This window comes from Oryx dammah, unplaced genomic scaffold (assembly GCF_014754425.2).
Source record: "Oryx dammah isolate SB20612 unplaced genomic scaffold, SCBI_Odam_1.1 HiC_scaffold_4, whole genome shotgun sequence".
In the NCBI taxonomy this organism is placed as follows: Eukaryota; Metazoa; Chordata; class Mammalia; order Artiodactyla; family Bovidae; genus Oryx; species Oryx dammah.
Genome location: NW_024070188.1, coordinates 69,665,323 through 69,674,587, shown reverse-complemented (window position 1 = coordinate 69,674,587; position 9,265 = coordinate 69,665,323). Strand labels below are relative to the sequence as shown.

General features: G+C 43.2%; 1 pseudogene; it reads left to right on the top strand.

Annotated features, from left to right (window-relative positions):
- The first annotated feature begins 1,899 nt into the window (after nucleotides 1-1,899).
- On the top strand, nucleotides 1,900-5,309 carry LOC120862669 (annotated as a pseudogene).
- Nucleotides 5,310-9,265: the final 3,956 nt, after the last annotated feature.

The following is a 9,265-nucleotide window of genomic DNA, read 5'->3' as shown; positions in this document are numbered from 1 at the left end:
TATATTCAGCAGTATATATACCAGGATACTGAAGAATGGCCTGGGAAACTTGAGCTTCTAACAGCACTGTGAAGCATGATGGCGCTAGCCCTGGCCGTGTCTATAGGAAGGAAAATAACTGATTTAAGTTAAACACCCTGGTAAGCAGAGAAAGAAGATAAGCTTTGTCAGCTTAGAGTTCAATTTTTTATGCTTTCCTCAGCTCTTCTGTCATCATTCTTAAACACCCAGTTCTACTCAGATCAACCACTTCCTCCTCATACACTGATCCAACTATCACTGTGGTATCTCTGTTTCTCTATGAAATTGAGATGGTCTTTTAGATCTTTGGTTTTCCTTTCTAATCCCTGACAATACCTAGCAAAGTGCTGGATGCACAGTGCATGTTTAATAAATATTTGATGGATTGGGCTATAAATTTCATTTGTCTAGGTTATAACCAGCACTCGGGCACTCAAGATATGGCTGTAAATTGGAAGGCTGAAGATCCCAGCTTTTATTACAAACTTTTTCATGTTTAAAAGAAAATCTTGGGTTGCAAAGATTTAGCCATTACTCTTGCTTCCTTCTCACCTCTTCACAATCTAAGATTTATAAAAACAGAAGTAGTTGCTGTGGAGACAATTGCTGGGCCCTAGAGGAGCTATTTGAGAATAAAAGCAAAACGGCTATAATATTCAATAGCAAGACTTTACATTAATCTTTTTGCCTTTAATGATAAAACTGAAAATAAAATACAGAAAAAAAAATGTCAGATACTGTGAACTCACTCTCTTTGTTGCAGAGTTGATAATCTGAGCCATACCAGTAGACACTACCCCTTGTTAAGATACTGAAATCATTCCACACTGGTTACGAAATAGCCATTACCCCTGGACCTGCCCTGAGACGCTCCCAATGGCTCTAGCTTCCCAGTGCTTGCCCCTGTATCCTCCCCATTGCCTCCTAATCCAGCAACTGAAGGTTAATATACAGTTAAGCATAGGCTTAGTTAGCACTGCGACTGTAGCGGACACACCAGTTGTTCAACATGGTGAATTTATCAACTGTTAAAGACAGTGAATCATTTCTGACTATATTTGTCAGGTGTTACAAACAAGGGTCATATATACATGATTTATGTGGTCTTCCTAGGATTATACATTCTTCTAAAATTGTCAATTAACATTTAAGACTTTAGTGATGTCAAGGGATAATCCAAATCTTTAGCTCCTTCCCCCAAAATTGGAAATCCTGGCAACACTGGGCTTTCATTCGAAGAAATTAACAGAGCAGAGTATGAGTGCCCCCTTTAAATGCTGCATATACTCTCTACTCACCAGGCTGCATCACATTTCATTGTCCACCCAGTGGACTGTACTTTTTCATGTAACTAGCTTCCCCTGTGTATGTTTAAGTGTCTGTGCCCTGCTCCACAATAACCCCAAATCAGATTCCCTGGGGCTGGGTTTGGTTCTAGACTTTATGGGTCATTTGGTGCATGAAACACCAGCTCAGTGTGGATACACTCTTGCTCTGCCTCCCTCCTCTTCCAGGTCCCTTTTGCATCTACCAATTGTAACAGCAACTCAGCCTCCTTCTCTTCTAATTCAGGATGGCATATCCGGACTTTGCAGACAAGAAAACCTTGTTTATGGCGACTACATTCCTAAATAGTTGGAGAAAAGATCTACAATTGAGGAGAAGTGTACACTCTAGTCTAGATGTTTACCACCAATAAAAGATAGGAATGAAATTTTGTGATCTCTGCTATATATCTATTTTCTTGGTAAGTGAAAAATTAATATCTATGGGAAAAACTTCTGCCAACAATTATGCTGCTATTTTGGGGGAGAAAGAGCTCTATCAGGTACAGGTCCAGGGCTTCCACCTGCTCACCTACAATTTCCTCCCTTAACCATGACTGCTATCTACCAGTATGTGAATTACCAGCTGCAGCTAATGATAAACCATAGGGAAGGTTTGAACACTACATTTAATCAGAAGCCTTGCCTCAGTTTTCTATTCTGCATAACATACCACCCAAAACTTGGTGGCTTAAAATAAGTTGTTGATTTGTTCATGATTCTGGCGCTCAGCAATGTGGGCCGGTCTGGCCGGGGTCATTCATGCCCTTGTAGTTACCTGGCAGCTCAACTCTGATCTGAGATGGCTCCTCACATATGTCTGACAGGGGAGCATCTGGGTTCTCTCCCACATGGTGGACCCAGCTTCTCGACATAGTGGACTCAGAGCAGCATTCCAAGAGAGGTTGAACGGAAGCTTCAGAGTTCTCATAATATCACTTCCACTACATTCTACTAGCCAAAGCAAGTCATGAAACCAGTCCAGGCTCTAACCACTAGGAAATAGTCTCCAGTTTCTCAGAGAAAGAGCTGCAAAGTCATAGGCTGTGGATTCAGGAATGAGAGGAGTATCAATATTACTGTCTTCTGTGCAAACAACCTGCCATATTCCTGTAGCTAGAAAGGGACGAAGTCTTGGGTTCCACTATAACAGAAGAGAGGAATTATGACTTAAGAAAAAAAAAACAACTTTCAAATATACTGGGATCATATACATTGGAAAGTCCCTAGTGAGATGGAGAGTGGAAAGATGACAAAGCTTCTGAAGTTGAGTCCTGATTTGTAATTTATCAAAGAAATTACAAAGGTGGGTGGAAAAGAGGGGTGAGAATAAAGGGCAGATAGTGAGGGCAGGAGGATTTGACAGGAAGAATCCCAATGGGAGAACCTCTTTCTTGAAACAAATGTCAACCAGCTGCCACAGTGGAACCCAACCTCATTCCTTCTGTCTCTTTTTCAAAACCTGGGCTGTCTTTTCCGATCAACCCACCCTCTTTCCTCTCATTCTCAAGTGTAGGATCTCTGCATCTCAGACCTGATTACTATGGTATTATCCAGCCAACTCCTCCAGATTTTCCTCTTTTGGTATGTCTTGTGTGTCACACTTGCTTGGCTTTTTTTTTTTTTTTTTTTAATATTTTTATTTCTTTCTGAATAAGTAAAGTATGTTTATATTACAAAATTCGAAAAGTAAAAAAGTTACACAGACAAAAACCAGAGACAGAGAAGCAACTTGTTCCTAAAACATGGCAGAGCCTGGATTTGAATGCAAGCTGACGTGGCACCCATACCTTTGACCATGGATGGCACTGCTGAGTTATAAAATCAGGGCTTCTCATCAGTTCTGCTCACAGAGAAGTCAGAAATTACATTTTCCTCCATCAAAACTAATAAATCGACCTTGTTTAGTGAGAGAGAAGTACATACTTGCAGTCTTCTTGGCTGAACTAAAAAAGATCACGAAAACTTACAAGCAGTTAGCACTGTACCTGTCACAGAAATATGAAGACACCAAACACTGCTTGTTGTAAGAAAACATGATGTATTAACTTTGGCAACACTTGTACACCATGTCATGCCAATAAGGACAAGGGAATTGAAAACAGAAATTGAAAGCTGGATGTGACCTGCTTCTATCAGCATCTCTGGAGTCAGTATGAGATGGCGGAGGAGAGGAGGCCTTTGGGAGGTGGGTGATTAGCGCCAGAGAGAAAGGAAGGTCCTCTGGCTTCTCTCCCCATGTCTAACTAACCTTCTTACTTGAAAACCACCTTGGAGGAGAGACCTCTGCCATTTTTCTTCACCATCTCACTTAGGAAAGAGACATAGGAAGAGTCTGCCCCCCTCCAGGATCACGCCCCCGGAGGTGCTGTGGGCCCAGGCGTAGGGTCTCCGGAAGCAGTCGATAGTCACTGGTTTCGCGGCGTGTGACTTAGCACGTGGCTGAATTCTTGGCCCCCAGGAACCTGGAGCCTCCGGCCTTGGTCACTGAGGCTGTGTCGTCCCTGACTATCACCAACCCATTCGTTGCAGTCAGCGAGAAGGCCTCCCTGCCGCCCCGCCGCCCATGGCGGCCCCTCGAGGTTCATCTGCTCCTTCCCCATCTGCAGCGCTGATTATAACAAGGCTTGGAAGCTAGAGGCGCACCTATGCAAGTTGGGGGAGGGGGGCGGGGAAGAGACCCTATGTTTGTGACTATAAAGAAAGCTGGGCACTGAAGAATTGATGCTTGAGTGTCCCTTGGACTGAAAGAGATCCAACCAGTCCATCCTAAAGGAGATCAGTCCTGGGTGTTCACTGGAAGGATTGATTTTGAAGCTGAAACTCCAATACTTTGGCCACTTGGTGCTGGCCAAAGAGCTGACTCATTGGAAAAGACTCTGATGCTGGGAAAGATTGACAGCAGGAGGAGAAGGGGACAACAGAGGATGAGATGGTTGGATGGCATCACTGACGCAATGGACATGAGTTTGGGTGGACTCCAGGAGTTGGTGATGACCAGGAGTTCTGGCGTGCTACGTTCATGGGGTCCCAAAGAGTCGGACGTGACTGAGCAACTTAACTGAATTGAACTGATGAAGGGTATGGCAAGGCCTTGGTCAGGGACTACAATCTCCACCGCCATGCCCTGGTTCACACCCGTGAAAAGTCCTTTGTACAGCTAGCGGCTGTGATCAGAAATTCAACACAAAATAAAACTTGAAGAAACATTTTGAATGCAAACATGTAAAACCAACAAAAAAATATGCATGTAGTTTCAAAGGTTGTGGGAAGACCCATCAGCAACTGAAAATCCACCAGTGCCAGCACACCAACGAGCCGCTGTTCAAGTGTGCACACTAGGGATGTGGAAAACACTTTTCCTCCCTCAGCAGTCTGAAGCGGCACGGGAAGGCCCACGAGGGCTATATCTGTCGAAAAGAATGTTCTTTTGTGGCAAAAACATGGACAGAGCTTCTAAAACACGCGAGAGAGACCCATAAAGAGGACATAATGTGTGGTGCGTGCCAGAAAAACGTTTAAGCACAAGGACTTCCTGAAGCAGCCCATGAGGCTGCACGCCCCCGAGCAGAACCTGTGCCGGTGTCCACGGGAAGGCTGCGGCCACACCGACGCCACTGCGTTCACCCTCCAGAGCCATGTTCTCCCCTTCCACGAGGAACAGCGCCCTTTTGTGTGCGAGCATGCTGGTTGTGGCAAGACCTTTGCCATGAAGCAGAGCCTCAGCAGGCATGCTGGTGTGTGTGACCCTGACAAGAAGAAAATCAAAGTGAGGCCAGCTAGTGAGAAGCGGAGCCTGGCCTCTACACCCAGTGGGTACCTCTCTCCTAAGAGGACACAGGGCCTGGCTATGACATGCCCAGAAACGGGGGGCCGCCGAGCTGCATGGAAGGCGACTGTGCTGTGTGGAGGTCCGCAGACCAGCCAGCTCGGTTCGCTCTCCCAGAAGCACGTGTTTGTTAAAAGTCACTGGGGCAGGACACCAGATGTTCCATCTTTCTTGTCTTTCCCGTTTCAGAGCGTCTCCTCTCAGGGTGTCTGGAGATGCTCTCCCTCCTTTTTGCTCTAGAGAGGAAGAACACACAGCACAACCTTGCCCCCTCTGATGGGCTGTGGCCTGGATGAGAAGGTTGCAATTCCAGACATGGTCTGGATGAATCTATTACATGTCTCCTCCTAGAAGAGGAAACAAAAGGCAGGTGTAAAACCAAAACCTCTGGTTCTTTCTGGAGTTAATGCTTATCTAATACCAGTAAAAGCCAGCATTCTTGAATTGCTATATAAGGGATTTGCTAAGTCAAATCATATAGACCTGGTTAAGCTGATGGAAACCTGTATAATAACCAGGTGGTTATACAAACTCCATGTAACTAGGCCAATGCGCTAAAGGCTTGATAGTTTTGAATCCTCTGTCATGGCACCAGAGAGGCTGTGTTTGACCCAGATCACCCTCTCACAGAAAGTGCAGAGGTGGGTTTGGGCACTGGCAAGGCCTCCTTATCCCCCCAGGTTGTCAACCCAGTGCTATTCCCAACCGTCCTTCACAGAGTCATTGAAGTGGTTAGAAAAAGACAGACACGTGGTTCTAGAGATTCTGGGTGGGCTGGACTGGGCCCAGGGCCTGGGTCACTCTAGCCTGGAGCTAGGGCTGAAAACCACTGGAGTAAATGCTGCCTTTATTGGCTGCTAAGCTGTGTAACTCCAAAAGCCAAATCCTCCAGACTTATCCTGGGACTGTAAACTGACACTTTCTAGAAGAATTTGACTTGAATGCTTCTCATAGGCATTTATAAAGAGGAATCAGACTTAAAAAGATGAACCCATACAGTGTCTAGTTTTCCTATTTAAATGTTAGATCCTCTACAGTCTGTGAAGTAGAATAGTATATATAGCCCTTAAGTTAGGAAGAAGTGTTCTCACATGGCAAAGTACTCACATTGTGGTGGAAAAAAGCTGTAAACATTTTGCATTTTGAAAACCCAGTTAGAAAGCTGCTACCAAGACTGGACAGAATTATTAGTTACTTTTCTCTGCCTTTATGTTTTCCAGGTTTTCTACAGTTGTGTTTGTAAGATCAGAAAACGAAAAGACACAAGCAGTCACTCAGGCCTGTTTTCACTTACCATTTTGTTCTCAGGTTCATTCACACTTTTCCCTCTACTGTAATCTGGACTTGATACGATTTTTCGATCCACTGCTGTATCTGTTTACTCTTTGTGTCCAAATCACATTGTCCAATATTTGAAGAAATATTAGTTCCTTGGTCAGGGTGGGTCCTAGGTTGAAAAGAGTGAGATCTGGGGCTAGTCTTTGAGGCCTGTGTTTTACCACACGTTCGTCCTAAGGTCTACACTGCTACAGGCCCTGGTTTCACACTCCAGTTAAATAGAGGACACAGACACAAGGTGAAATACCACTATTTTAGTTGCCAAGTAAGAGTACCTGAACAAGGAATGCTTCCATTTATCATTACCATTGTTTGATGAAAGAACAAAAGAATGGTCCTTTAAAGAGAACCAGGTAATCCTTTTTTTTTTTTTTTTCTCTCTTATTTTGGGTGGTGGATAACAAACGTTCACTGTATTTTTTCTTTATGCTTTTTAAATTTAAATGTAATTTTTCAAAAAAAAAAAAGAAAAGAGACATAGGAAGAAGAATGATCATTTCGGTTCTGAAACACAAATCTTGGTCTTTGAGTAAAGCATCCAGATATACGTATGCTACAGATACTGCATGGTGTCTTCGTTTGTGTGTGATCCTGCAGTATTTGCAGGAATGTGCACACTGGCCATAAAACATTTACCAACAGTACCTTCCATGTGGTACACCTGCAAGGCCCATGGGTTTTGAATGTTGGTGTTAACAGCAGAAGGAGAAGAGGCAAGGTCACCCTGCCTGCTGGACTGTGCACAGCTCCATCCTACAGTCAGGCAGACTTATCTGAAGCTGGACTTTTCAACCACTCTTTACTCTGTTAAATTTCTGGTAACTTCTTCCCACTTATTACACAAAAAAATGTCTTGCTAAAAGAACTTTTTATATTTCTGGTCATTTGCACCTATTCTGTCATAAAATATATTTGTACCCAAAGGATAGATTTTATCCATTTTTGGAAAAAAATCATGTGGGCAATTTCTGATGCTTTTAATCAGTCACCTAAGCCACTTAGACCAATGAAAGTTAGGTTGATCTTCCTGCTGCTTAAGGAATGAAATTTTCCTCTATGCACCATGCCCATGTTGGCCTGGACTTTAGCATTTGTAAACAAAAATATTTTCCCCCAAATAACATTAATTCTCAAAGCTGGAGTTTGAATCCAATTCCTCTTGTAGAAGAAAATTCTTTTTTAAAAATGTTCTCCTTTCCCTTGAACTGATAAATTTAGAGGCGGTTAATAGGTCAGAAGAACAGAGAATGCTTCTTCTATACATTACATAAATTCCTATGATTCAACCATAAAAACTACTTACTTGAACACCCTAAGTTATTCCCCATTAAGATAGATAAAGGCAAGGACATACAGGTTGATAAGATTACTTGTTATACACAAGAGGCTGCCTGGATTCTCAGAAATACCAGACCATGCATCTTCATAAAGTGTTATTTTACTTCATATGATATAGTTTTGTAAAAGAGGAAAAAAGGTGTATGCACATTTGTAAAATATAATTTGAATGTGTATGTAAAAATGTTATACAAATTAACTATATTTAAAATGACAGAAATTATATCTGTTGTGTGATGTATTGTCCTTGAAAGGTAAAATTTGGCACTGCCTTATCTATGTAAACGCGCGCGCGCGCGTGTGTGTGTGTGTGTGAAAGTAGAAGGGAATAAAAATAAGGGTGAAGGGTTCAGTTTCCTATTTGCTTTCTGGAGACAGCTGTATACCTTCTGTGTCTTTAGCAATTGCAGTCTAAGTATGGAATTTGAGAACATGATCGCCAGGGTTCTTGCTCCAGTAACAGAAACACCTAGACCAAGGCAGGCAGCGCCCAGAGCCAGGCTTCTCATGATCAGGCAGTCATATCAAATACCCTTCAGTCACTCAGTCGTGTCCGGCTCTTGCAACCCCATGGACTGTAGCCCACCAGGCTCCTCTGTTCATGGGATTCTCCAAGCAAGAATACTGGCATATGTCGCCATTTTCTACTCTGGGGGATTTTCCCAACCCAGGGATCAAACCCCCATCTCTTGAGTTTCCTGTGTTGGCAGGCAGATTCTTTACCAACTGTACCACCTGGGAAGCTCCCTACAGTGGAATATAATCATACCTTTATGCTGTGGCATGACAGTGGCCTCTGCCTTACAACACAATTTGGTTCATACTGACTCAACAGTAAGCAAGTTTCTCAAATAGAATATCATTTGGATGAGGGTCGGGAAGAGAAACCCCTCTCCTTCCATACTTTGCACTCCTCTTTCCCATCCTATGTCAGAGGCAGGTAACAGAGAAGAAGCCATCCCCGAGGAGTCAGTCTGCAGTATGACAGAGATTGAACCTGTTTATGACCGCATCCCTGCACACACCAGGGACCACGAACAGCCTCCTCTAGACTGGCCGGAAGGAATGGCTAGACATCACTGCTAATCCTTTCTCTGTTCTTTCCTTCTAGTGAGGACTCTGTGATGGATTGAAAGAAGGGCTTGGTGTCCTTCAGGGAAGGACGGGAGTATATACATGGGGACTGTTGTAAACAGGATGTTAGTCAGTGTCAATAGCTACTACTCACATCCACCAGATAATTCTTACCTGATTTCCCATATATATAATATATATATATATTATATATATGCCATATATTATATACATATATATGTATATATATATAAAATCTTCCCTGGCATCTTCAACTTGTGTATCAGGCCTGAAAACACTGAATCTTCAGACAAGCAGAAAAATGCTGCCGTGCTGAAAC